This window comes from Corvus cornix, chromosome 11 (assembly GCF_000738735.6).
Source record: "Corvus cornix cornix isolate S_Up_H32 chromosome 11, ASM73873v5, whole genome shotgun sequence".
NCBI lineage: Eukaryota > Metazoa > Chordata > Aves > Passeriformes > Corvidae > Corvus > Corvus cornix.
In genome coordinates, this window is record NC_046341.1 from 15,843,606 (window position 1) to 15,871,330 (window position 27,725).

General features: G+C 38.7%; 1 long non-coding RNA gene across 2 annotated transcripts in view; it reads right to left on the bottom strand.

Moving 5' to 3' along the window:
* Positions 1 to 17,856, bottom strand: part of LOC120410613 — a 55,743-nt gene extending 37,887 nt beyond the window's left edge. The window contains exons 1-2 of one of the 2 annotated variants that reach the window (XR_005602914.1): positions 17,758 to 17,856; positions 5,441 to 5,526 (exon numbers count right to left, since the gene is read on the bottom strand). This is a non-coding gene — a long non-coding RNA (uncharacterized LOC120410613). Of the gene's footprint in view, positions 1 to 5,440; positions 5,527 to 6,518; positions 6,662 to 17,757 lie in introns of those variants that run through there. The other variant, XR_005602913.1, reaches the window with a different exon arrangement.
* Positions 17,857 to 27,725: the final 9,869 nt, after the last annotated feature.

The following is a 27,725-nucleotide window of genomic DNA, read 5'->3' on the forward strand; positions in this document are numbered from 1 at the left end:
AAAAACACAAATATATTTTAATCCCAAAGTATCTTATTAGATTTTTTTTCACAAAAATGTGGGCAAAATCTTTTTGAGCAGCATTTCTACAGGCAAGCTCTATCTTAAGCTCTAATATTTTGCTAGTTTGAAGTATTGTGGACCTCTTTCCTCACCATCCCCTCGTATTCTGAGATGTCCCCTCCTGGTTTTTGTTCATGTCTCAGAGAGCTTTCCTCATGTTCATTATGTTTAAGAGGGAGAGAGAGGATGAACCCTGCTATATGGTAACATGAAGGTCATTTCACACACAAAAAAAAAAAACCAGAGAAAGAGGAATACGAAAGAGAATGAGACCCAGAATTGTAAAACTAATGAGCAGGGTAAGACAGAAATACAAGGGTCTACTTTTTGCGCATTCTCTTGAGTGCTGAAAAACAATGTACTTTGGTTTCCAGTACATTTAGAGCTCTGCCTTAACCAGGGTTCTCAAATGTGTTAAAAAATACCATATGGGGCTTAGTGTTTTTGATTAGAAATGCATTAATGTGGGACAACTGGCTTTTTCAGAAGAAAGACATTTCTAACAGGAGAGGGCTGCTATTATTTATATGAGCTGAGATCATCCCATTTTACTGATTCATTTAGACTGATGCCAACTAGAGATGAAAACAATTTCTTAAAGAAATTATGAAATTACTGTAGACTTTGATCTAACATCACCCAAGTTTTCATTTACAGGGACTCACAGCACAAACATTAGTCACTGGAAATATGTATTACATTGCCTATCTTACAATACCGAAAAGGAGAGAGAAGCTTATTTGATCAAAATATTTGGAACCATAACCTGAAGTCAGGTTTGACAGAACTTCTGTTTTTTCTATTTCAGATACTTACATTAATTATTTGCCAATAGAAAGTGGATCACTCAGAAAGTAGCAAGACTCTAAACGCTCCTATCCCTTTGGCTTCTTTCCCACCACTGTAAAACATATCTGTCCAAGGAGCTGTTTTTCAAAAACACACACACATAACTACAAGCCCAAATAGAGTGTACATTTATTTGTTTCTATTTGCAAATATTTGTACTGTGCTTTTTACTACCAGATTTGGCATACAGTGTTTGCAGCTCAAAAATCTCCCCTTAGGCCTGTAAGACTATCCTGGTTAGGAAAAAATAAATATCAAAGAACAACTGCCCTCAAGCCACATCATGCAATGATTAAATATGAAATACATATAACACCAATAAAAGAAAAGCACAAAAAGTGGATTAACAAGATACTCAACTCCATCCAGTTTAACAGAAAGACGATGAATCAAGACAGTGGCTGAAAGTCACTGTTACAAGTCACCAAAGAGTTATAATAACGGCCAAGACAAAAAGGCTATGTCCTCGGAGCAGCTTGCTCTAAAAGAGAGCATGTTACCATAGTTTGATGAAGAAATGTGAAATATAAAGTGTCAAACAGAAGAAAATGCAATCAGTTTGCTGATCCTACACTGAAGAATTAAAGAAGGCAATAGCCTTGAGGAATGAAGGCACCTCTGATCTTTCGCACAGCATGGGCTGCCTGTGTTCCCCTTGTCAAACAGTAAATAATCAAAATCAATGGGCGGTATAAGAAGTCTAAAAAAACTCAAAGGAAAAATAATTTCCCAGATATACCAACAATAAAAGTCATTCCCATGTTATATATTTCTAATTATTAGCAAAATAGAAAAGGCAGAGACCCAGATTAAATTTTTTATTCTGTATTTCACTGATATCTGTGAGGGTTTGTGGTATTCTGGGGTTATATTTTCAGCTCAGCATATTCTTCTGACTGATCCTTTGGGCAGAACTCATCTGCAGCCCCGTGGGGAAACAAGTCCAACAATGCCCAGGAGAGCTCGGCTCAGGCAAAGGTACTGGGGGCACCAGCATCAATCCTAATACTTTGTGACCAAACACAGCCAGATTAACTTGAAGGCCAAAACTCTGTCACACATCAAAAGGATGGATAAATTTCTGGTTTATAAACCCAGTGCAACAGGAAAATTTACTACTGTGAATAGGGAAGCACCTTTCAGTCCTCTGGATTCCCTTCCTTATCCCACCTTCTGCCATCCAAATTTACAAGTTTAGGAAGAGGAGGCAGAAGTCATGACTATCACAGTGATGTCAGAGATCACAAATATGCCAAAGTCCCAGGCTTCTGAGTAAGACAGACACACAGGACATAGCAGAGAGCACCAAAAACACAGGTAGACATCTCAGTCCAAGTTAAAGGGGCTACTCTCCACCTTGCCTCCCTCCATCTGGACTTGGGTAGGAAAAACTTAAGAAAATTAATTGCTTAAAAGAAGTATATTCTTAATATTCACAGGAGGAGCTGCTAATTATGATCCTTATTCTGCAGTGGTACAGTACCTGTGTGTGCCATTTTGGTGGGCTGGACTGACATGAAATTCAGGAGTAACCCTGGGATTTCTGTTCCCTAAAGTCAGCAAAAGCTTAGAGTATTGCTGAGATGATAACAGCTGTCAGTCTCTCAAGGGAAAGGCTATGCTCATGTTACTCTTGAAATGAATGATGAATAACATTAGAAACATCCTCACTGGTACAGGCTGACAGCTGCCTTTATTTTCTAGAGCTAGAACTGCATCAGATACAAGACATGGCCCTAGAAAACACCATGGTCTGAGGCTGCATAGTGAGCCCCTCCCTATGTCAGGCAACTTTACACAGAGCCTAAGAGTGATGGAATGAAGGGAGAAAGTGGCTAATCCAAGAGGTAAAAAAGGGTTTCTTCCAGGAGACTCGTGTGGATCCTCAACAGTTCACTGACCCTCTCCTCTCCAAGGAGATGGTAGATGATCCACTTGACTGGACATACCTTTGTTGTCAGTACACCATTCACTAATGATCCTGGGATTGCTGCACTTGTCTCTAACTGCATCTGGGCATCCTGGTAAATGAATATCTTAGAAGGCAGAGCTCCTTAGTAAATGTGTTAAGATGACTGAGCCTAATACCGAACATCTAAATTAGGAAGCCACTTCTGCACTGTCTACCCAGAGCACGTGACTCCTGAAATAGCATGCAGGAGGAGTCTGAATAGTGCTGGATATTCTCAGAGTGGGAGACCCTGGATACTAAATACAGCATTGGTGCTGGGGTCATGCTGCCAGCTGGGAAAATACAGCTGTGTCATCGTGTTTAATACCATCTACATTTCTGACACATCAGCCGAGTCCTTGGGTGATTTCAAAGAGGCTAATTAAAACTACCTCTTCCTCTTACTACTGGTGCCACAAAAGAGTAATGACCACACTTGTTCAGCAGATCTGGCCTCTGGAGAACAGGACATTCCGTGACTCAGCAGCTTCCTGCAGCCACATATGCACCTCAGAACCTCCAACAGGCAAGGACTGAGATCCCTCCCTGGTGCACTATGAGCCACTCCATGGTCCTCCAGTGTTTCCAGGGACAGGCAGACACAATAATCTGCCTTCCCAGAACATGGGACCCCAGTCTAGACTATATCCAACAGCCCCCTACATTTTACAGCATTTCTTTCAAAAAGCTATTTTCAGTGGGCACAGGAATAAAAACAAACAAGATAACATACCAACCCCTGGTGTTTCAAAGCACTAAAAAAAGCCCGTAGACAATCTTTTCAAAAGACCAGCATCAATATGCAGTTTGTAATTGTCTTGTCACATACTGTATACTGACTTTCATGACTTTTCCCACAGTATTTCAGAGGTTGTTATAAATGCCAACACAGAAGGGAAGTGGGTGTTTCACCTCTGACTAATGGCAGCATTTACTAGCCTGAAGATCTCTTCTTATATCCATCTAATAAACTGGTTTGTCAGTAGATAATAAGAAATTCCATCTGACACACTTGAAAACTAAGTGCCAGACTCAGAGTATATTTCCATTTCAGTACACAAGACTTTATCCATGGAGCTCCTCTTAGCTTCAGTAACAGCATCCATGCTGCTCCCTTCACATATCAAAAGGGGAGCAAGCCCCCAGATGAACACAGCCAAGACTTGTACAAGGCCCTGGGGAGAATAACTTTTAAGACAACCTTAGGATGTTTCTGCCTGATTTTTCTTGCAAACACAATAGACCTGGAAACTACCGAAGGTCTGTTGGACATATCAGAGGTGGGTGGAATTTGATTTTGCTCATCCTTTCAAAATGCCTCTGAGGTTTGTAAATATTCACTGTGGTGCTAAGGTTTTGAGAAAATAGTTATACAGCAAATTTGAATGATTAATGGTCCAAGACATTTTAACACATTATTTCTCTATTTTCAACATAAATAGTGTGTAAAGGGTGTTTAAAACCTTAATGAATTGAACTATATGAGTAAATAATGTTAATCATTTTAATTACCCAGTAGTCTGAAATTAGATTTAACAGTCTGATAATGTATAACTTTAAAGGAATACAACCCTGCTCTATAAAAAATCCCTTCCAAGCCAATTCTAATAATTTCTATTTATCTTTTATGACATTAACTGTTCCACCAGTCTGCCGACAGACAGCCTTACGCTCACATTTAGTTTAAATGCAGTGCAGTATAGTTTTTCATTATCATTAACGTGCTCCTGGTGGGCAGAGTGCAATGCAGTGGCACTGGTCACACTTCATTGCTTTATCTCATATGACAAAGAGAGATGATGTGCTTCAGCCCAGGCCAGAAGATGAAAGCGAAAGGTGGCCATGGCAAACTCCCCCTGCTGCCGAGGAACCATGGCCGGGCTGCGTCGTGTGACTTGCTAACAGCACGAAGGGGCAGACAAATAGATTTTCCTCTATATTTATAACCAGCATCATTCTTCCTTTCAGGCCTTTCAGTGCAGGTAGCTGTTTTATATGAAATGAACAATCTTTATAGACGTACCAGAGCCATAACAAGGCTGATTTTCAGCGAGGCTGAGGTATATAACTCTTACAGAATTGTCAGGCTTCTTGCTCAACAAATCAAGCCTAACTTATGATGTTTGCAGTGTAATTTTTATTCCTGTTTGACTAGCCAACTACCCAGTGGTAATAGGATGTTAGAAAAGGGCAGTAGCAATGTTTGTACATGCCATGATTGATAGGCAAACTCTGCATTTTTCATTTATATCTCCTGATTTCAAATCAGTTAAGTTTAGGAAAAATGAAACAAAATGGCAAGAAAAATGCTTGCAGATTGCAGTCCAGCACTCTCGTAGATCTGAGTTCAGCCCACATCTGCTAGGATTGTCTGGAAACATTAAGATATCTAAATGAAAATCAATACTATATGTGCCAGCATTTACTACCAAGAACAAGTATCAAGAGACCTCAGCTAATCAGGCTTTCAAGCTTGTACTTGAGCCATAGTCTGAACCCCAGGGGTGTCCTAATTGGCCCAGACTAATCATAGAAGAGTTAAATTTATAACCAGCAAAGACATCTTGTTTTTCTTACCAGTCATCATTTTGAAAGGGAAAGCTTCACCTGTGTGGTACCGACGTGTGGTGAGAGCCACCGGTCATGCAAGAACTGCTTCTCACCTGTCAGAGGTAAAGCAAAGACTAATTTACTGTCCTCCATAAAACCAGTCAGGCACATTTAAGCTTTTGGTGGGTATATAGTGCTATCAAACCTTTCACATGAACTGCATATTTTCTCAACTTAAAAGCTCTGCACTTAACACTCCTGCACTGGGAGATAGAAGGTTTATATTTTAGAGGTAAAAGACCCTCCATGCACTCATCTCCTAACCTAATTTTTTGAGCCAGCTAAATAAATGTATTTCCAAATCAAACACTGTTAGTGGAACTTCATTTTCTTTTTCTTCTGCAGTGAAGGCAGATGTGCAAAGAAACCAACACACAGCAGTTCAGTTCATAAGGTACAAAGACAAACACATGAATTATTTTTCTATACAAAAAAAAAAACACCTTATTGTAAAATAAAAGTGTGCACAATATCTTTTGGAAGACTTAAATTGTACTGTTAAAAATTATACTGCATCAGGGGATTGGGTTCCTAATATTTGTATTCAGGATGCCAAATGAGAGCAGATTTTATCCTATTTTCAACAAATTAAACACAAATATGTAAAATGTTTATAAAACTCAGTCCTCTATTTTGGGCTTATTTTGAGCAACTTAATAATTCTGCATAGATTTCTTTAATCAGAACAAAATAAAATGATGAATTAAGCCTGGAAATGCAAAATCTAATGTTTTTCAGCTTTCTTCAAAAGCATATGTAAACATCCCTGGAGATTCACATCTACCAGAAGTTTAATAACATTATTTAGATTCTTTGTGTCCCATACGTTAGATGTATTTTTAATGTGTACCTCTTAAAACAAAACAAAAAGTTGTCAGATATCATATTCCTCCTCACCAGTTAATGGTTTCCTAGACAAGGCTATCATGGAGACATCCTGGCACGTTGTGATCAATGAAAGCTTGTGTCTCTCATGGCATGATGTTTCCCCTTGGAGTCTCATCTCCCACTAGTGCCTGCTGTGAAATTTTGTCAGTTCTTTTACCTCTAAGGAGCTCTCTAGTCCCCCACGTTGTAAGATACTGTGTTATCTTCCTGAATCAGTCTTCCTGTCTTTGCTGCTTCACCTCCCACTTCTTGTGGGACAAGAAGGCTATCTTCATCTTCCCCTTCAGTCCCGCGCCTGATAACTCACTGCTCTCACTCTGTGCAGCACAGAACAAGGTAATGAACAAAACAAAGCAGAAAGGGAATCTCAGCCAAACCCACACACATCCACTGAGGAGCAGAAAGGCAAGCACAAGACTCTCCTAAACAATTCTATTATCTCACTTTGTATTTCTAGCCTGGGTGCTACACAGACCAGTCTGCAAAAAGGTACCAAAAGCATTTCTAACACAAAATTAGGTTCAAAGATACCTTCTGCCTTTGCTGTACTGCTTCTCCCCTCAAAAATGATTTAAATATTAAACAAAATTACTTAGGACTTACTTATATCTTCAGAACACTTTTGGTACAAGCTGTTGATTTCTCTTTACTCAAAACAAGACTTCCGTATCCTCACATTTCAAAAACTTAAGAAAAAGTCAACAACTCTTACACCAACAGAATTTACCTCTTACACAAAATCACAACTCTTACAACCCTTACAACTTTCTAGCTCTGACATTGTTTAATAAATCCTTTTGGAGTCATTTAGGAGACTATCATTTCCAGTTCTCCTCTCTGCTTTCTCCACCAGTGGTTGTCACACATGACAAAAAAATTTCTGCAGCTGCTCCACTTCATTACCAATGGAGGATTTTAATTTTTAAATTAATGTGTTTGATTGTGAACTAAGAATCATTTAAGTGCAGTAACATTTAAGAGCACCATCGACTCTGGCAGTGGCCAATGCTCCCAGTGGAATGTTGAAAGAAGAGGCTGCAGGAGGAGCCTGGACCTCTGTCTGCAGAAGGCGAGCCTGGGGAAGGGCCCTGCAGCAGGTGGCTGAGCTGCAGGAGGTGGTGAGAAGGCTGTACAGCATCCGAGAGGCTGAGGAGGAATTAGCTCATTCCAAGCACAGCCTGCAGCGGATGCCCAGCCCACAGCCAAAACCTCCTCCACCAGCACACACAGAAGGCGTGGAAGGGGGGGCCAATAATGCAGGAGAATGGAAGCTTCCAACAGCAAGGACCTGCAGGAGGAAGAGACTTCCCCCAAAGCCAGAGGTGCCCTTGCAGAACTGCTTCACTGCTCTGCAGACTGAAGACGTCCTGTCACATCAGGAACAATACAGGAGATGAGCAAGGCAATCCTTTTATTAGTATTATTTTAATCTGGATAGCTTTTATTTTTGCCATCCCTTGTATGCTGCTGCAAATTCCTATGCTATCAGCAGTCTTATTCCAGGTGTGAAGAAAGATGTTTCAGCACCAGGAATCCATTACAAGATACATCTTACCTCCAGCTAACCAGTTAAAATCCTAGTCCAAACAAATCCAAAAGTGAAAAATCAAACTGATTTCAGTGGAATCCGGATTTTATTCCATGGGTTATCTGGTATTACTCTGGCTTGACCCCTCACATAAAAGGTAGGTTTAAAGAACCAGCCTTGTACATATTCAAGATGAATTGAGCAGAAACTTTACACTATTGACAGCGGGGTTCTGTTTCATCCACAGACAAACACAAAGAAAGGAAAATTTAGATATTAGATGATAAAAGTAAGACCAAATACTTCTAGATACTTACAGCACTACCATAAGGCAAAAAGTCAATTAATAACTCTTCTGCTGAAGGGTGTTTCCCACCCTTTCCCCAGTTTTTGCAGCTTTTTTGGGCTGACTGTTAAAGCTGACAATAAAAGTTTGATGCATGAGGAAGAGACATGATTGCCCCAAGGCAATGAGGACCACTCCCTTTACAGCAGCCTCTGTAACCCCACAGAGGGTAAATCAGCCCCAGCAGATGGAGGGTTCAGCAGTAAAAGAGGAGCCCTGTACCAATCCTGCTGGAAGGATAGCCTTCTGCATGTAGTAGAGGAAGGTGCACAAGTCCTCTGCAGAGCTGAGAGCAGGGCCCAAGTCACCTCAAACTCTCATTGAAAAGATGATTGATTCTGCTCTATTTTGCTTCTTCCAGCAAAATATTGCAGGATGTTTTCTCTGCTGCTTGCCTCCAACTTTGCTGCACTTGTTTGCCAAGTCCTGGGGCTGTCAAACGAACATGAACTCCCCCTGACAGTGCACACCTATTTTCCTTGTGTTGCAAATCCTCCTTTTCACTAGCAGTGCACAGTACAAACACACGTATAATTCTATTCATTTTCATGTGATACTGAATGAGACAACTTAAAGCTTATGCCAAATTAACAATCTTTTCTTGGCAATTTCACACCGGGATTCTATGCCAACTTCTGTTTAACAAGCAATGTTATTAACAGAGAAAATAAGTTTTTTTGTTTCTGCTTTGATTTGCCTACTTGAATCTTCTGGTGTAGTGAGTTTTCCCGTGCGTGTGCATATCTAAAAACCTAACAAGGGCAAACAGCTCTATTATTTCCCTAAAAATTACTACTGCACTGCAATTCTAGAAAGACTGGAGTTTGGGGGTTATTTCTAAGTATATTAAAATCAGTATTCAAAAGGGCGCTTCAAGGCACAAGCTTCAGAGTCTCCTCTAGACTGCACTATCACACACTCCAAGAGCTGGATTTTCTGTGAGGATCTCGCCTCTTAGTGCTACTCAGGAAGTAGAGATGAATCAGAAATGAGATTTAACCAGCCAACAGATTACTCCCCTGGCACAGGGAGCACACTGCTGCTAACGTGCCAGCTCTCCCACTGCCACCCACCATCTCAGCATATGGGGTGTGTCAAGAGTAAAAAGGCAGCAGAAGAGCTCAGTGCTGTATTTCTTCCCCCCCGTCCAGCTCAGTGAAGTCATCAACACTACTGGCAGCTCTCAGAACTGCCTACCAGCAGTGCAGAGAATACAAGGTCAGGCATGAACACAGGAAGGGAACGACTCTCCCTCTTCTCCCTGGGCTGTACATCAGTGCCTGATTCTAACAGTCCTCACCAGCTCAAGAGGATACTTTATACCATATGCAACCAAAAACAAAATTTAAAAAGCTGTTTTATGCCACTCACGAAGGAATGTACAACCAAGCCATGAGTGATCCAACACCTTCTGCTTGCCCATTTCTTTCCTTAGCTTTACTTCCAGTGCTGTTGCAACTGAGTTTAACTTTTTTTACACATTCATCACTTTTGTTACTATTTTAACTAAAGCAAAATCCATAAACATTCTGTGTATGTTTGGGGGTTTTCTGAGTTGTACAGATGGATTGTTTCTTTGAAATTAAATGATTTGGTAAATTAACACGTCATTTCTCTCTGTGTATATCTAAGATGTCTTCTAGAGTCCCTCTCTATGCTTTCTACAGCCACCAAGATTGAACATAGAGCACATTTTGAGCTCAGTGACCTGAAGCTGCTTCCTATCACTGACCAGACTCTTTCAACAGCCCAGGTTTCCACTTGTATTTAGAGCAGGTAGAGTTCATGTCATCTATCAGTAAAGGCACTTCTACTACTACTCCTTTGCTTGTATTCAATGTCTTTTGGGCATAGAAAAGATTCTTTATGGGCTACTAATATATTCAGTAATGAAAGCATAGTAAATCTGAAAGATTGCCAAACTTCATTAAACACAGCCCTAAAAGGAAAGAATAAAATAGGCATAAAAGAATAAAATAGGCATAAAAGAATAAAATAGGCATAAAATAGGCAGTATATTCTGCTATTATTTGCTGAAATCCATATTATTTTCAGCTTATGTTGTCCTGAAAAAGGTGGTCATCTACTCAGGCCATGTAAAAAGGGGGTTCCCAAAAAGCTCTCAAGAAAAGGTTTAGTTTCACTGAATTTCTGAAGACAAGGAAGACATTTGTCTTTCACAGCTCCTGGAGACTGAGATGCATTATTAAAGAACAGATACTGAAGTACTTGGATGATTCTGCAAAAAGGACATGATATGACATAAAAAGAATAGTGTCCGTTTAATATCATCATTAGGTTTCAGAGTTAACAATTCATTAATTAATTTTAAACAAGGTAATTCTGTACCTTTTACCTTGATGACCTAAGCGTAATCTGAAACATTTCCATACCAAAAGCACAGGCAAACAAAAACCCCTAGATACTTTTAATGGAAACTATGATTTTGCAGAAGTTGATGGTATATAAAAATGTTAGTTTGTTAACTGCAGCCTAGAGAGCTGATTTCTGGGGGAAAGTAAGTACTTGTACTTTTTCTTTCCTTGAAGGTTTTTAGTAAGGAGTACAAATAGTGCTCTTTGTAATACTCTAGAAAATGAATGGCGGCTCTCAAAATAATTTTGTATGTGACAGTAAACTGAAAATAACTGAATGTCAAGCAGTGACTTTAGAGCGACAAGTTTCCTAAGATAATATAAATTTCCTACATGTTCATTCAAACACTTGTACAAAAATGCCACAACTACTTTGATAAAGTGGATTTTACTCTGGGTATTAGAATAAGAACACAACATGGCAGCTATTTCATAGAATTTGCTTGAGTCTAAATATTAAGATTTTTTTTGCTCTACTTCTCATAATTTCTTATAAATTGTCTCTTTCCTTGTCCTTTACCTAAAAAACCAGTTCTTTGTCATTGGCTATACAAATGCTCCACACCAAAGATTCATTTTTTTCTAAGCAATCCATAGGCAGCTGAACTTCGCAAGTATCCAGCATTTCTGAAAATCAAATTCTTTCTTCTCCAGGCAATGCTTGTATGATGTTATACCAATTTAATTTGCACAGTCTAATCATACTGATTTAGCTATCCATATATCAAACCGAAGTGCAGCCACACCACTCTGCAGTGCCAGCAGAAGGTACTTCTGCTGTCAGTCATTGCACACACAGTCCCGAGTGGGAAATACCCACTCAGTACACAGCCCATGGTGCAGCATTCCACTCCTCAGCCTCTCCTTCCCAGCCCTGCCCTCTGCTCAAGCAGATTGCTCACAGATTTCCTGTCCTCTTGTGGGTAAATAAGGCCCTCCATGATTTTCAGGTTCAGCAGTGGCATCACTTGCAGAAATGTTTCTCTGCAGACAGCAAATAGAACAAGTCACATGAAGGGATTTCCATCATATCTTCTTTATTGTGCCCTGTTACCAACTCCAGGACTATCTCCCCTGCTTCATGTGATCATTCCAGACCTTGAAGAGTCGAGTTACAAAGAAGGAAAGATCTTTGTATGTCTCACAAATCCAGGGAACCTACACAAATTTCTACTCACACATTAAAAAAAAAAAAAATTCTTCTTACCCCTGAGCATCTCAGGAAAATCTACAAAGAGAAAGGCAGAGGTGAAGCAAGGGTACTGAACAGCAGTTTGAAAAGTGGGGAAAAGAAGCCATAAGGAATAAGTCCCTGTGAATCAGAATAATGGAGTTACTTCCATTCCAGAGAAGGTTATTCACAGCCACCCAAGTTGTCTTTTAAGAGAAACTCTAATGTTTTATCTCTTTGCAGAGAAGGTAGAATATTCTGGGCTTAAATGCCTGCAGACAGTTAAATTCTGTGTTACAGGAAAAAAAATAAAAAAAAGAAAAACAGTAAAGATGAATAGCTTTGACCCCTTCAAAATATTTTCTGCACTTCTCATATTACAATTGGCAACAAACACAAAATTACTAAGGCTTTTCATCGCTTTTTTTTCTTTTCATTAAAAATGTCCTTGGCTCCATTGAGTTTAAAACATCACAATGCTGAAACAAACCAAAAATTTCTTAGTAATAGCAGCCTGAATGACAGAGTATTAGCACCTTTATCAAACGGGAAATTAACACAACACTGGATTGCACACTGTTTTCAAAGCAGATTTGACTAAGGAATCACCATTCATTAAGCCAGTATTATAGGAGAAGTTTCTCCACAATTTTAAATGTAATTAAAAAGTTGACAGGACATACATTTGAAATAAAAATCACTGCAACTGACTTTGACTTCTGGATTTTTTTTGTTGATTTTTGGGTTTTTCATATGCCCGGTTAAAAAACTCTAATGCCATTAGTCACTGGATGTTTTTGTATCACTTCACATTCACAGATTTTTTTTGTTCTGCCTTTCCACATCACCACAAGCATTTCACAGTAGTTTGATCATACAGCCAGCCCTCTCAAACAGCACACTTTCTAAAAGGATGATAGCCCTGATGTATTTATAACATGCAGCTGTGCCACAAAGATCCTGTGCAGCATACGGGGATTTCCTTTCATTGTAACAGTCCCCTCAGAAATACTGTAGGAGGCCTTTAAAGTAACCTTCTACATTTCCTTTTGAAAAGGGGGAGGGAAGAGAAAATTTCCACATTGTGGCTTCAGTCAGGCGGAGGACATGACTTGTGCAATCCTAATAAATCAGAGCATTCCCGTGTGGCAGAAGCAACAGGGGAATAGTGTAAGAGCAGTGCTGCATGTTGACCTAAGCAAGAGCTTATCGAGAAATGATGTCCTCTTAAACAGACTCCTGTAGAGATGTTCTGCATTTCCTCTGACAAATTGTAAGTGCCCTGACTGTAACATTCCTAACAAAATAGGGCTGATTTAGCAATGCACAAACTGCCCATTATCCTACTGCATAAAAAGGCCATTTAAAGCAAAGCCCTAGGACACTGGCCCACTGGAAAGAGTACATCTGAAAAATTATCCCCATCTTGTGCCACCAAAGCTGTTAACTACCCTAGGGAATATACCTCATTTACAATACAGACAAATGTTAACTTTAATGAGTTTTAAAACTGCCATTTTTCTTGTTTGACTTTGACAACACTCGAAATCTTAAGCAAATACTTGGCTATTTTTTCACCTGGAGTACCATCTAACTGATATTGCCACAGCATTTGTTTTCAGCTGCCCCTGTCTTTCCCCCACTCAAGTCATAATGCTGTCCAAAAGTGCAATTAAAAAGTACATTCACTCCAAAACAATTCTGGAAGGATTAAACAATCTATTTCAAGAAACTGTTCCTGTCCGAAAACTTTGCATGTCAGGACTACTACTTGTCATTATCTTCCCAAGAGATGGAGTACCTTTTTTAAAAGTAGCTCTAATGAGATCTACAAATCTAGGTGCAAGACAGCTTACTTTATTGTGTTTATAATGATAAAAAATATTTTAAAAAGATTATGGCTCTTGGGACTGATAAAAATACAATGGGGGTAAGGTCATTCGGAAACGCTAATAAAGTTTTCATAAAATATGATGACTCTCCAAGAAGTAATGTTGGCCATGAAAAATAACTATGAAAGTCCATTTCCTGTGATGGTAAACACTCAATTTTTCTACAGCTGGGTGACTCTCCAAATCCTTTATTTGTTCTGTAGGAGCACAGTTGTAGCTGTTGGATTACCCAACGTATTCCATCAGCACAGTGTCTGTGCTGGAACTCTCTCCTCTCATTCAAGTTTCAAGGAAAGAGAAGAACATGCACCTGCTGTGGCCATTAAGATCATCTTAAATTCCTAATCTCTACCAGTGAGTGACATCCAACAAAGCCTTGTCCTAACCATACAAGAGGAAAATCCATACAAACCCTTTCATTTCTCATGGTATAATTTTCACGACAAGAAATTTTGAGAATACAGCAAGAACACGTGACATCCTTATCCTCCATTCCTTTACCCTGGTGTTCCCTTGCTTCAGACCAACATCCAGGAGCTGAAAGGAACTGCTTTTTTCCAGGGAGAATTTCTTAGACAACAAGTCAGATTACCTTAACAAAATAAATATCAAATAATGTATTTTCATGCTCAGGCAAAGTACTTAGGAGAAAGCCAATGCCCTCTCTACCAAATTTTCCCCACCTGTGACCTTTAAAAACAACAATTTAAGAACAATTTTGTATATACTTAATGCATGCTTATCAACACCTAGGCAACTACTCCATACAGATACAAGCGTAGCTGTAGACAAAAAACTTTGACCATAGGCAAAATTTTTCCTCAAAAAATTATGATTTTAAATTAATTTGATGTCAGCTAATATTTTTTCACAATAAAAATAATAAAATAAATGGAGAAATTGAAAACATTTAGAGCATTAGCAACTGACAAGATGAGAGAGTCTCAAAGGTGCCTCTGAAAATACTGTGCTCAGACATATGAGTTTAAAATAAAATGGTGAATTCTGCATTAGTTTAAAACTCACAAAACTGGTATTTCAAAACAAAGTCGTGCAAATGATTAGAAACTTTTGGTTATGTCATTATGTATTGTATATACTTACCTTTATTCCGTGGAAAAAAAAAAACAAACCTATTTTGAAGAGAACAGACCTAAGATTAGCTAGGCAAACACTATTTATTTACTTCCTTCAACAGAATCAGCAGAAATGAATCCAGAAAAAAATAAAATACGTATGTATTAAGGTTAATCAACCACAGACATAGAAATGAAGAAATACAGTTTATGGTGTATATGCAGCTTTCATTTTTTGACACATCTTTTTAATAAATAAAGGACCAAAAAGGTAAGCAATATAAAATACTAACACTTTGCATTAGTCTCAGATTTATTACTAGTCAGCAGATAGTGATTGCTTGACTTATTCTAGTTACAAAGCCATTAACATGCCCACTTTTCCATAAATCCAGGTTTGATTCCCAAACTCAGGTGCTCTACCTATGTCCCTGAACACAAACTAGGTAACTACTGGAAAATATTTATCATGGGAAAAGGTCTGTCAAACTGGCTCTGGGGGGAGGATTGTTTTTCCTGTATTATATTATTTTACTTTTCAGAAGGCAGAAAAGGCAAGGTGAGGATCCTTACTTACTGTGTGTCAGCTTTGCCTCAAGCTACTTTCAATTTACTAAAGAAATTGTGATGGTGAAGGACACCAAAAGGAAAAGGGGAAGGGCAGTAGAAGCAGGGGATTGGGAGAGTAAAAGTAGACAAGGCTTTTGGACAAAATGGATAAAGGCTCATTGCAACAAAGATCTCTGTAAGCAATCTAGATGCCAGATTTAGCAGGCAGAAATAGGCCCAAGCAGTACAAAGATATCAGAGTTGAATTAAACCCATTCCTGGTTCTTTCTGGTTTGCCAATGAGGAGGAAATCCCCAAATGCAAGGTCTTGTTGCTCTTGCCAAGCCATCACACAATGCAGCATCTCAGATATCTCAGTTGTTTGACAATAAAAGCTGGAGCGCCATACTGGCAAACATTTACAGCACCAAATTCCAATACAAAGACAGAATCTGTGTTCACCACAGGAGTGCCATGTCCTGCTCTGCTGCCTCCTCACCATTAGGGAGAGGCAGCCTTGAGTAATTCCTGCACATCCCTGCATGCGACGGGCAATCCCATTTTTGCAGGCCTGGTTCTGTCAGCCAACATGGAGGAGAAAGAGATGTTTTGAAACATATTTTTAACTCCCCCACCTCTTGTAGACCATTCACACACACCCCAGAGCCACTTTCAAATAGCCTTTCCTATCAAAGATCGTAAAAACAAAAAAGACAAACCCAAAAGCAATTCAAAGCAAACATTGGAAAAGTTACTCCCATTTGTTCCTACAGGCTCTGCAGTTTAGCTCTGCTGGCTAAACCTTTACATTTTCTAAGTTAAAGGCTTTGTACCACATTTCTTAATCTTTTCAAAATAACAAGACAGTACCTAAAGCAGCAGCAGAGTAACTCCACAGCCACTGCTCCACCCATGTGTTTTGGAAGCACATCTGCATTAGTCTGTGATCAGGTGCAACTTAAACATCAGCTCAAAGCTACCCCAGTTGGCAACAATCCACAGATGCTGATGGTGCCACTCACAGACTCGTGTCACCTCCTCTAACCGTGGGGCAGGAATCAGAGAGGGAGAACCAGAGAGACACAGAGAGAGAAAACACACAAAGCTTCTGTAACAGACCCAGAGTGGAGCCACTGTAGCCCCCAGAGGGCACATCACACAGGTTTCCAACTCTGATGAGCTGCTCAGTGCTCCTCTAACCTTTTCTCATCTCCAAATTCTCATCAGGCCTATGTGTGTACTTCTTTTAGGATAATCTGTAAACGCACAGTATCACCTGGCTTCCTCAGCCTCTGACAAAATCCCCCAGGATGTAAGTAAGAGAGAGAAATCCTCAGGATAGGTGTTCATGCCATGGCAAACATGGGAGGACTGGACAGCCATAGCAGACAGTGCAAGGGTAGCTTTTGTTCTGGAACCCGTGTTGGAGGTTTGAAACTGCCCTAAGAGCACAACGTTGTTTTGCATATTTTGTTTTTCAAATAGAAACATGCAATATTTTGGTATTAGAAAGGAGTTTTATGCTCTGTACCATAACACTGAGATACAGGAAAAAAACGGACATTACTGACCGTTAGCCTGAAGAATTATAAAATGCAGAAATAAAAACTTCATTAAATAGAGTTACTCTTATAATCTTTGAGTAATTAATAAATTACCAGGATTTACTGGTTGAAATAGATCCCTATAAGTGTCTGCTATCTTGTTTCATCCAATACTCACTAGTAAAAGCTGACTAAAAATGTTACATACTAGTTTTGCAGGGATGAGAGAACAGCTGTTTGATGTTCTGGCTTATAAAAGAGGCCAAGAGAGAGTGTATTTGTTGTGGAATTAATTGGTCCAAATTAAGCACATACTGTTTTTCCAACTTATGGTAGGAATCTATGTGATTTAATAAATATGATAAATGGCTTGTGAGAATAACAAAGGATGATTCTGGGCCACCCCTGTAGTGCACAGACTGTCAGCAGAGTTTGGGTAACTATCATTTCAGCCAAGAAAGAAAGGGGAGAATCTGGCAGAGAGAAAATTTGAAATTTTATCTCAGCTGAAAAAGAGAATCAGCCAAAACCATTCTGCAAAATCCTTTCCTCTAAAACAGCAACCTGAACCAAAGGCAGCATCTTTACCTCTTGAATTAAAAAGCAAAACAATCAGCTGTCCAATGACAACACATTTTAATTTGTAATATTTAAATTGGTAATGAGGAAGGTGTTTTGTCTGAATTTCCATTTCTTTCAGGGCCTAATTATGAAAGACAGAAAAAAAAATGTGCTATGCACTCTCTTTCACATCTCATTACATTTATTCGGTTTTATTACTAATTCTTTGTTAATATAATTTTCACCCTGGGAACTACATTTTTTGTCTAGTTACCCTGATACATGAAACCCTTAAAGCAGGAAGTCCTTGATCACCACATCATATTTCTCATGGTATTTTAAAATGACACTCACCATATTGTTAGAAGTAGGTTCTATCAGCAAGCTGCTCTCTGGAGGTGCTCTTTCTCTCTCTCTCTCTCAGGTGCCTTAAAGAAGTTTTATCTAGCATGGTGGCCTAGAGAGATGGGGAACAGGAGGAGAATTGAAATGCTCACGTAGGTGCACCATGCATCCCTCCCCACCCCAGGTTCTGCAGGGGCACACTGTGAATGGTGTGGCAAATTAAAGGACATGGCTGCAAACTTTAACCCCCAGCCCCTTAATCCTGCCACTTGCTAGAGGTGAGAGCCACGGCAGCATTTACAGCGCCTCATTCACAGGGAGTTTATACAAGTGCAGTGAGCAGGTCCCTTAAGGAGCTGAGGAGGAAAACTGCAGCAAATGTGTGTGTGCACTCACAATGAAATCCCAGCCCAGAGGACAGGCACTGTAATCCCACCAATGATGTTCCAAACCCATGATGGCTACCAGCCGACAATACCCACAGACCTCAATCCATTTTTATTGTATTCAGGCTGCAGTGTTATATTTCCTGCCTCCCCTTAGCACCACACATACAGTGTACTTGAAAACAAAAATCTATAATATTGATCCCACAATGTCACCACAATTATTCTTTTGAAACAGCCATTGAAAACAAATTACATCTGCACTGCCTTTTCATCCGATTGCTCTGGGTGAGCAATGCTCACTGTAGCCGCCAGCATTTTCAGTGTTAGCACTGTGTCACTAAAGACAGCACAGGAAAAGAAAAAAAAATCTTGGGGAAAAAAAAAAAAAAGCATCAGTAACATACTTAAAGGGGGGTTAAAGGAGGGGGAAGCCATCAAATTAACCAGACCACAAAATGCCCCTCTAACCTGATGCAGCATTTAAGTCTGTTACTTTTCTGTATGCACACCAGGATGATACTGGAACTGTTCAGTAGCCAGTTTTCCCTCTTAGAGCTCATAAGGTTGGCTTTTTCCTGCCCAGTAAGCCAAATATAGTTGTTACACTAATTAAATAGACAAAGATTCAAAGAGGGTCTCATTTTCAGGTAGTCTATTTAATACCTTATGATGACAAAAAATATTATTTGAAGCAACATAATTTTAACCTCATGTAACATAATTCTATTGACAAACTGTAAGACTTTCTTGAAAGGGAGAAGTGATTAACACAGAAGCGATGACTGTGGAACAAACCGACCCACTCGGATTAAAACAGAGACACTACCAAGCCTAAAGGAGTCTGTCCAGAGGAAGGAGAGGCCTTTCCACACAAATAGCAGGAACATCCAGCCAAGGCAGAGAGGAGGGGGAGGAAGAAATCCCCACCTTCTTTAATTCCAGTTTTCCAATACTTATTAATTTTTATCCCAGTAATGGTTTTGCTCAAAACATGAATCATCATATCAGTGAAACTGTAGTGACCCCCATAGCATATACAACCAGCATAATTTTATAGAGCAAATCCCATCAGCAAATGCTGATTTCCATGTGCTTGTTAATGGTCTGGTTTGAAAAAAATATAGACCTCATCAACAATTAATTTTTTTGCCATTTGCCATTTTGCCAATTGGTGGTTGGCCAAGGGAAAGTGCTTTTGTTAAGCTGTGACCACACAAGTCACAGTGGAAGGTTCCTGCAGCAGGGAAACGATAACTTTGGAGTATTAAGAAAACCAATAGCCTTGTTGACATGAACATGGGAGTCTAACCCCTGAAGCCTCCTGATATGAAGCATTGATTTTTCTGTCTGGGTACAGTTCTAAAGCCATTCATTCTCTATGGTCAGGACTCACAGGGCCAGAGGAATGGGGGGAAAAAAAAAAAAAAAAAAAATCTGTTCTTTCCACTTTTACCTCCAGGCAAAGTTGAGGAATAAATTCTACATTTTGAGGGATGATTTGTTCAGGCCATGTTTAGTAGAAGCTTATTGCATAAAAAAACATTTTGTTTCCTTGACCCTTGCAACCTGTGACCACTTATTCTTTTGTGCACCTCCTTCACAAGATAACAGCAGGGGAAAGTGCCTAGAGAAAGTACCCCTGGTTTCTTGTTATTCTCCAAATAATATCACCAAGCTCACTTATTATTCCTCAAATAATACTGTCATGTTCACTTGTCATTCCTCAAATACCACTGCCAGCTGACTTGTTATTTCTCAAATGCTTCCATGCCTACTCGTTATTCCACCTCGTGTAATTACTACATCCCTTACTTGTTATTCTCTCTCATATACTACCCCTGGCTGTACTTGGTTAGTGCTCATGTACTACTGATCTGCCTCTCTGCTGTTTCATTTCCACCACTCCTTCTACATGCTGTACCTCCCTGAGAAAGGAAATAATATTATCATTCTGTATATTTTCGCAATCCATACGCTGACTCCCTGTTTCCTCTGCACCCCTGTTGTGTTCATTTAGTAGCTATTGTAAATATACACTGAAAACCACCAAACCCTCTTGTGGAAGAAACAATAGTTCCACAGTTTGGAATGAGAGTGCAATGTGTTACCATGGTCTTTAAAAATAATAATTTAAAAAATAAATGAAAGAAAAGGGGGGGAAAAAAAATTAAAGCTCTTATAAGAGAAAACAAGCCCAAGTTTCCCCCTCCCCACCAGGACACGGTACTCAACCACACAATGGGATGTTTCCTGCTCTGGTGACAGAATGCTGAGCCAGTTTTTGCTGTTTGTCTCTTGTTTTCAAAGAAACAAAACGACAGCATTAGACAGGAGATGCCAGCGTTACAGAAGGCTAATGTTTGGACACTGAACTTGCTCTCTCTTTCACTTGGCAACTATTTAATTGATTTTTTAAAAACGTAAATAAATATTCGAACGCAATAACATGCAATCATCTCTAAGGGAGGCATAAAATATCAATGTCTACAGACAGGCTTGCTTCTTTACATAGTTGTACACACAGACACCCCAAACCCATGAAAATAAACACCTCTGAATATCTATCTTTATAAATCTCTGAAAGACTACACACACTCTACATGAGCATAATTTTAGCAAATATATATCTATACAAACACAGAGATTCATCCTAGGCAATATCTTGTGTTACTATTGCAGAAGTATGCCTATATTATGTTACAGTATGAATATGTTTGTATATTTATTATTAAAATACTTACTGTTCCGCCTTTTGAAGTAGATGGACAAATGATTTAGGAGTAGAAATAGACTAGAAACAAAATTAATGCAAATAATGTCTTGATTTTTTTTTTTTTTAGCTTGATTAGCCAAGCCAATGGAAAATTCTGGAAAACGTATACAATTATTTTAACTGTCATAGACTGGCAATTGTAATTGACATGATTTGTACGAGATGCAGTGTAATAACTGAATATATTAAAAAAAAATCTCATGGCTTGATTACCAGGAGAACATTACTAGTGCCACAATATTATTAACAACACAATTATCATGGCATCCCTAGGACACGCTCTTAGCACTTCAATGCATTAGCGAACCTTTGCTAACGAAGAAAAAATTAAAGTACAGCAAATTTCAAAGCACCAGTTGTACCCAACATCATTAAAAATTTATAAAACTTCCCCTGAACATGACAAGTGTTTGGTTTAAATGAAGATCAGCCGTAAGAAGGAGCAGAAATCTTGTTATTCTTTGTCTCTTTCTCTCCCTCTTTTTCTCTTTCTCTCAGACCTCCCCCAACCACCACCACCTCAATCCAGCTGAAATATGTAACCATTACAGAGTGACAGTTTGACACACAATGACCTGTCAGAACATTCATCTCTCAATGTTTTATTTTAGTGAGGAGCCAAACTGCAGAAAAAATAAGCAAGTTGTTTCAAGGCTTGGAATGAGATCAAACATTTCTGGCATCCCCACTTACCAGACCTTTGATTTACAATGGATCTGTCAGAGGCTGATTAGACAGTGTGTGTTTAAAAACCTATAGATGTTCCACAATTGTACAAGCTCTCCCCTTCCCTTCACAGAGAGCATTTCTGCTCTTTGTTTGAATGGAGAGAATAAGCCAGGTTACACTGCAGAACCTTACACCTTGCAAGTGGAAAACACCACACGCAAAACTGCAGGCAGCTGCAATTAAACCTCTTAGGCAGGAGCATTCCCATTCTCCACTAAAAGAAAACTGTAGCTCTCCATACTCTGTAATATTCGTTGTGCCAATTTCTATTACCTTTTCCTTCCAGGCCTAAAGTTATAATAGTCTGCAGAGAAAATATACCCAGGAATTGCTGCAATCTCCGCATATTTTCAATAATGTTCAAAGGCAACACGCAGCTAAAAATTAGCCAGACAACAAAATGCAGGTGGCTAAAATATTCCCACACTGTAACATTTTTTGCTCATAATTGCAACTAGGGGGAAAAAGGCTAGAAATATATTGTTTCTATTTGTACCTAGAACAGTTGCAGAAAGAGCAGCAGGATTTGTGCCTGGCATTAGAATGTGTAATTCCTTAATACTATATTGTGGCATATGGTTCATTGTAGCAAATTATGAATACATGTGTTTGGAGAGCTTTGGTAGTAAATTTGGGCTTTGTACATCTACAACAATGCCCAAATCTGACAAACATAATTTATATAATATTAAGTTAATACGGTATTATGAAATTAGCTCACTGTAGTAAAGCTGTAATTTTTAAATGAAAGACAATGCGATGAAATGAAAGCAAAATAAACATTAGCATTTTGTGAAAGGTAGAACAAATCTTCCAAAAGTCTGCTTTGTAATTTATTATAATGCCGTGTTTATGACTTCCAGTATATTTAAGACATGGCATCCTTTAACAGTATAGCACAGCTACATTCCTGTTCAGAATGATCTCAATCTTTCAACCCCTCTCAGGCAATGCTCTCAATTAATTTAAGAGAGACTTTTGAATGAATACTGCCTGTGATTAAGGAAGGAGCAGGTTGGAACTCTGGGATCTAGTCCCCATGATGCTCCTCAGGGGTTCAGCACTGCATTTGCTCCATGTGGAAAATTCCAATCAAGTTGATAAGGGTATAGGAACATAGGCTATTACTCTGTGTGTTATACAATTCAAGATATGAAATTATATTTCACATATCCATATGAGGGAAAGTGAGAAAAGCATTGCAATATGAGCCCCTTAGCTTGTAGGAAATTGAACGTGTTAAAACACAAAATTTTATTCTTTTAAGGGAAAGAGGAGAGCAATTAGCCAGAGCAGGAGTCAAAAAGGGGGAGGGGGGAAGTAAGTAAATAAATAAATAAATAAAAGGTGTTGAGGCCATCCCAGAAGACCCTGAAGCAATGCACAATTTCTGTTATCAACTTCTTAAGGAAAAAAGGGAGCATAAAGAAAAACATGTATTAGTATTTTAAAGCTGCACAGAATTTGCACTATACTTGCTCTTTAAAAAGATATAGTGCAATGTAAGCATTTCTAGCTCACCTCTGGTAGGCAAAACGACAGAAATTATCATCCAAAATCAAAATTCCTTTGACTCAGTCAAGGCCCAATTTCTAATATTTAATTTGTGATGTGCGGTTTTGGGGTTTTTTTTTAACAGAGAATATGATTTGCAGGATTTCTGAGGCTTCAAATGTCCTAAAAAGCAAAGCCCCTATCAAAAGGGGGATTTCCAGTAGGAGATGCCAAACATCACTTGCCCTCAATATTATGAGCCTGGGGCTCCATCAAGTTACAGTAACTAAAACCTAGAGGTTATGGCCCAGAAGAAAACAACTGTAGAATATATGGCTTCACATATTTGTGAAGTTCATGTCTCAGCAAACGATGATACGTCACAGATGAAAATATATGACCTTTCTTTGTGTAAGTGAAAGCCATGTTATACGCTACTGAATATTGCTACCAACCCAGAAATCCACTATTGGTATTTATCATTCTGCCACCTTATTTCATACTCTCTGAAACACAGAGAAAACACTTTTATCTGAGCAATCAGGGAAAGGTTAGAATTGCATTAACGGGTTAAATGTATGAATGAATCATGAAACATGAATTAGCACAAAAGGCTAAAAAAAATCCTACACAAAACGCCTCTACAAAATGCAGATAACATGCATGCCTGTACCCCAGCTACAGCTGCCTTCATCTCCTTTAGTATCTGAAATCCACATACTGTATCATTCCAAATTTTGCATGGGGAAATCTAATGCTGCATAGTGTGTGTGCAATTGCCAAGTGTCATATCCACCTGTAATTTGCATACCAAAAACTACACAACTCCAGCACAAAAGTTGACACACCTCAATGCTGCAAAAACCTGCATATCTCAACTCTGTGAACAGCCTTAATTTTAGATGCAGACAACCACGGCTTTGCCACTATCCTTAGGAAAGTGAAACCTGCCAAATAATTAAACTCAGGGCAGATTTCAGAGATGAGCCCTCTGCTCTCAAGGCCCAAAACCAACCTACGGCTGCTGTGTTAAAGGGGCAGAGTCTGTGAGCATTCAAGCCTGGGGCTGACACTGGGGCACTTCTTGGTAAGAGTAGAAATTAATAAAGTGTTTAACTTTTGGGGTCTGTTTTTCTACTCCTTAAGCTGAAAATCAGGGAACAAAGACCAGACTTCAACTCTCACACAGTGCTGTCTAAACACAAATTCAGAGCAAGGATTAACCTGTTCATCACTTTCCAGTCACACCCAAAACCAAAGCTCTGTCAGCATGGATTCTGTCAGATTGCCTTGAGTAGGTTGATTTCCTGATGCAAGAATGAGATCCATTACCAGAAAACAAGATCTTTGGCAGGAAAGTCTAGATCCTTCTTAGGATTCAGTGAGAATACTATTAAGTTTGAAGAGAGTGGCAGGTGACTTAGGGTGACAAGGGAGCAGCACAAACACCTTCACTACAGCAATTTTGTGTGATCACACCCTGCCTATGCATCTCCACCCAATAACTTCTGAATCTACTGGCCCGTTTCTATAAAGTTGACAGAAGGGTGAAAAGTTCAAAGATAATCAAGTTCCTACACATTTTTTGAGCATGCCACAACCACAAAGAAAAGAGAAATCCTTTTACTGACCTTGGGAACACTTTCAGAATGACCTCATACCTTATCAGATATCAAAGAATCTGTAGCAGTGTGATTAAAAACACACCAAATATAGAAAAAAGCTAGAGGACAAACAGCTTCTGGACATCAACGTCAAGTAATCATAATATATAAATGCATGGCAAACCAGACCTCAACAGCTTCAGTGAAACTACACATTTTGACATTTGTAAAATGTACTTAAGAATAACATAAGTCACATACATGTGTTATTCTACCATAGAGGGAAGGAGATAAGAACAGTCAATATCCCTGATTCAGTTATGCAGGGTATTTGATCATCCACAGTTTGTATACTTAATAAAGGTTGCAAAACTTTATTATAAGTTCCCAGCATTACTCAGCTTCACCAGCATGCATCTGTATTATATTCCTCAGCTATCCATATTAGGCATCCCAGATGGATTTTCCTTGTTTTCAGACTGCCTGCATTCACAATGCAACATTCTATGTTAACCTGAAGTATCCTCTCATGCACACATAAATGTATGTATATTTATACCCACATAAAATCTAACTCTGCCACTTTAATAAGTGACAAACTGTACAATAATTAGCATTGTCAATCATTAATTATAGCATGGCCACATAGACAGTTCTGAAAATGCAGCAAAGTAAGAGCCTTGATAATTTCAAAGAATTACACCTTTATTCTATCGCATTTGAATATTTCTACTTTTGTCTACTATTATAAATGCAGAAAAGAAAAATAGATAAAATTTTCTAAGCCAAATTTAAGTACACTCTGTTTGGACCCCTTATTGCCCAAAGAACGTGTCCCCTTCATGCTTTTTTTTAAGTCAGTTAAATATAAACAAATTAACTTCCTATGCGTGTTGCTTCTGAGAGAATTACTTTTCATTTTTAGAGTGGTTTTCCATCACTACAAACCTTTTCCTTTCCCTTATGCACCAGCAAACATACTGATACAATTTAAAGGTCATGTTCTTTTCAAACTGACAGGGCCCTCCAAAATTTTGACGAGAGTCCCTCCAAGAATCACAGCATACAAACGGAAAGGAATTAAGTAAAGCATCACTTGATGTAGGCTCAATCATGTGAACTGATTAGAAAATGTAACCATGGAGAGAGGTGATTCAAAGTGTGACGGACAACCTTTCAAAGAAAGGAGATGTCATGTTGATAATAATAAGCAAGTACCTGACATTGAAGGAGGGGGTAAACACAGAGGGTCAATAAAGATATAATTGCCTTCAGTTACTAAAAAAAAAAAAAAAAAAAATCAAAACAAACAAAAAAAACATAAAGCACAAGCAAAAATCCAAATCTCTTTTCTAACTTTGGTTTCTTCACACCCCAAGATAAATATTTAAAATTATCTGAGCATTTTATCTGTGTAGTTCAAGTTAAGTTTTAGCCAAAAAATACTGAAAAATGTATTAATAACATTCCAGTGGTGTAGCTTGTTCTTTCACCCAGTAAAAAGGATACCTTGAAGTCCAAAGCCAAATATATAGAGTTTATCTTAAAGGTTATATTGATGCATATTGATCTGCATTACAAGTTAGATCATATTTAAGAAAATAGGACTGCCTTTGCATTGTAATACCCACATCATTCAAAGAAATGATACAAGAAAAAGTAAATGTGCTGTTTGAAAGACACCATTTATCAGGAAGATGATATACATTTTAAACAGAGCAAGGCTAAATGATTTCAGGAAACACAGTACGAGCTGGGTTAGGACAAAAAGATCTCTCCACAAAATAAAAGCAACAGTTACCATGTGTTCTCAACTTTAGATGAATCTGCAGCCCAAAAGAATACTCCACCCTCCACCACATTTAATCAATTTGGAGCTAAGCTAAACTCAAGAAATGGGTAAAAGTAATTGAAAAGTATCATATTCCTGTCCTCTTTTTGACAGTAAACAGTATTTTACCTATTTTTTTGAATTATTTCTTTCATAGTTCTCTAACTGCTACTCTTTCCTTTCCCATCAGTTGCTATGATTTATGGCACTCAAAACAGATCCACCATGTAATGAACTATTATGGTAACAATTTGAAAACATTACATCCAAGATCATTTTAATGATAAGACTTGTCTTCTCTTGTCAATATTAAAATGCATATAATGTATATGAATAAATGGAATCTTAACTGATTTAGATAGTATATTCTTATTGATGTCAAAGAGGTCAGTGAACACATCTAATGTTTTAGCCAACCATGGACTGAAGATTACAGTTACATAAAAAGTAGATGTGGAGCCTTTCTCCTGTAGCACAAATTCAGCCGAAATTAGCACCAGGTAGGGTAACTTAAATAGTTCAGGCAAAATAAATCAGAGGTACAGCTCAAGTTCTTACTGGACAAATGCCCATTTCATCAAGAAAGTAATAAACCATGGCGCCCATGACAAACTCTGACGCTATTTGCTTGACACAGTGCCTGTTCAAGGCTTGTCCATGTGTTGCAGATTGAAAGCTGCAGGACACAACCAAGGTGACACCCCAGTCTTACAATCTACTGCCTGTCTTGGAGAGAAACAAGGTTTTACTGCAATCTAGGTCTTTTGCAATTGCTCCCTGGACTGCTGGCTAATGAGGTCAGACAGTACTGTCCATTCTAGACATATTCTTTCCAGGGTATCATCTCTCCAAGAGACATTCCATGAGGACATACCCTTAAATATGCCATCAAAGCAAATTATAATGATAGAATTTATTAACATTTTTTATGAGGCAAAAAGCATACTTCTAAGGAAACATGAAATAAAAATGAGATTAAATAGCAAATGAATTTCTGAAACTATGTAGATGATGTTGTTTATGCCATTGGAAAGTTTTTGTTACATACAAGGACAAAAGCTGAGGTTAAGACTTGCAGACACCCCTGACCAGAGATCTTAACCAGACCTCCTTTTTTCAGCAACCAAAAGCCTCCCCACACAAAGTGAATGACCATG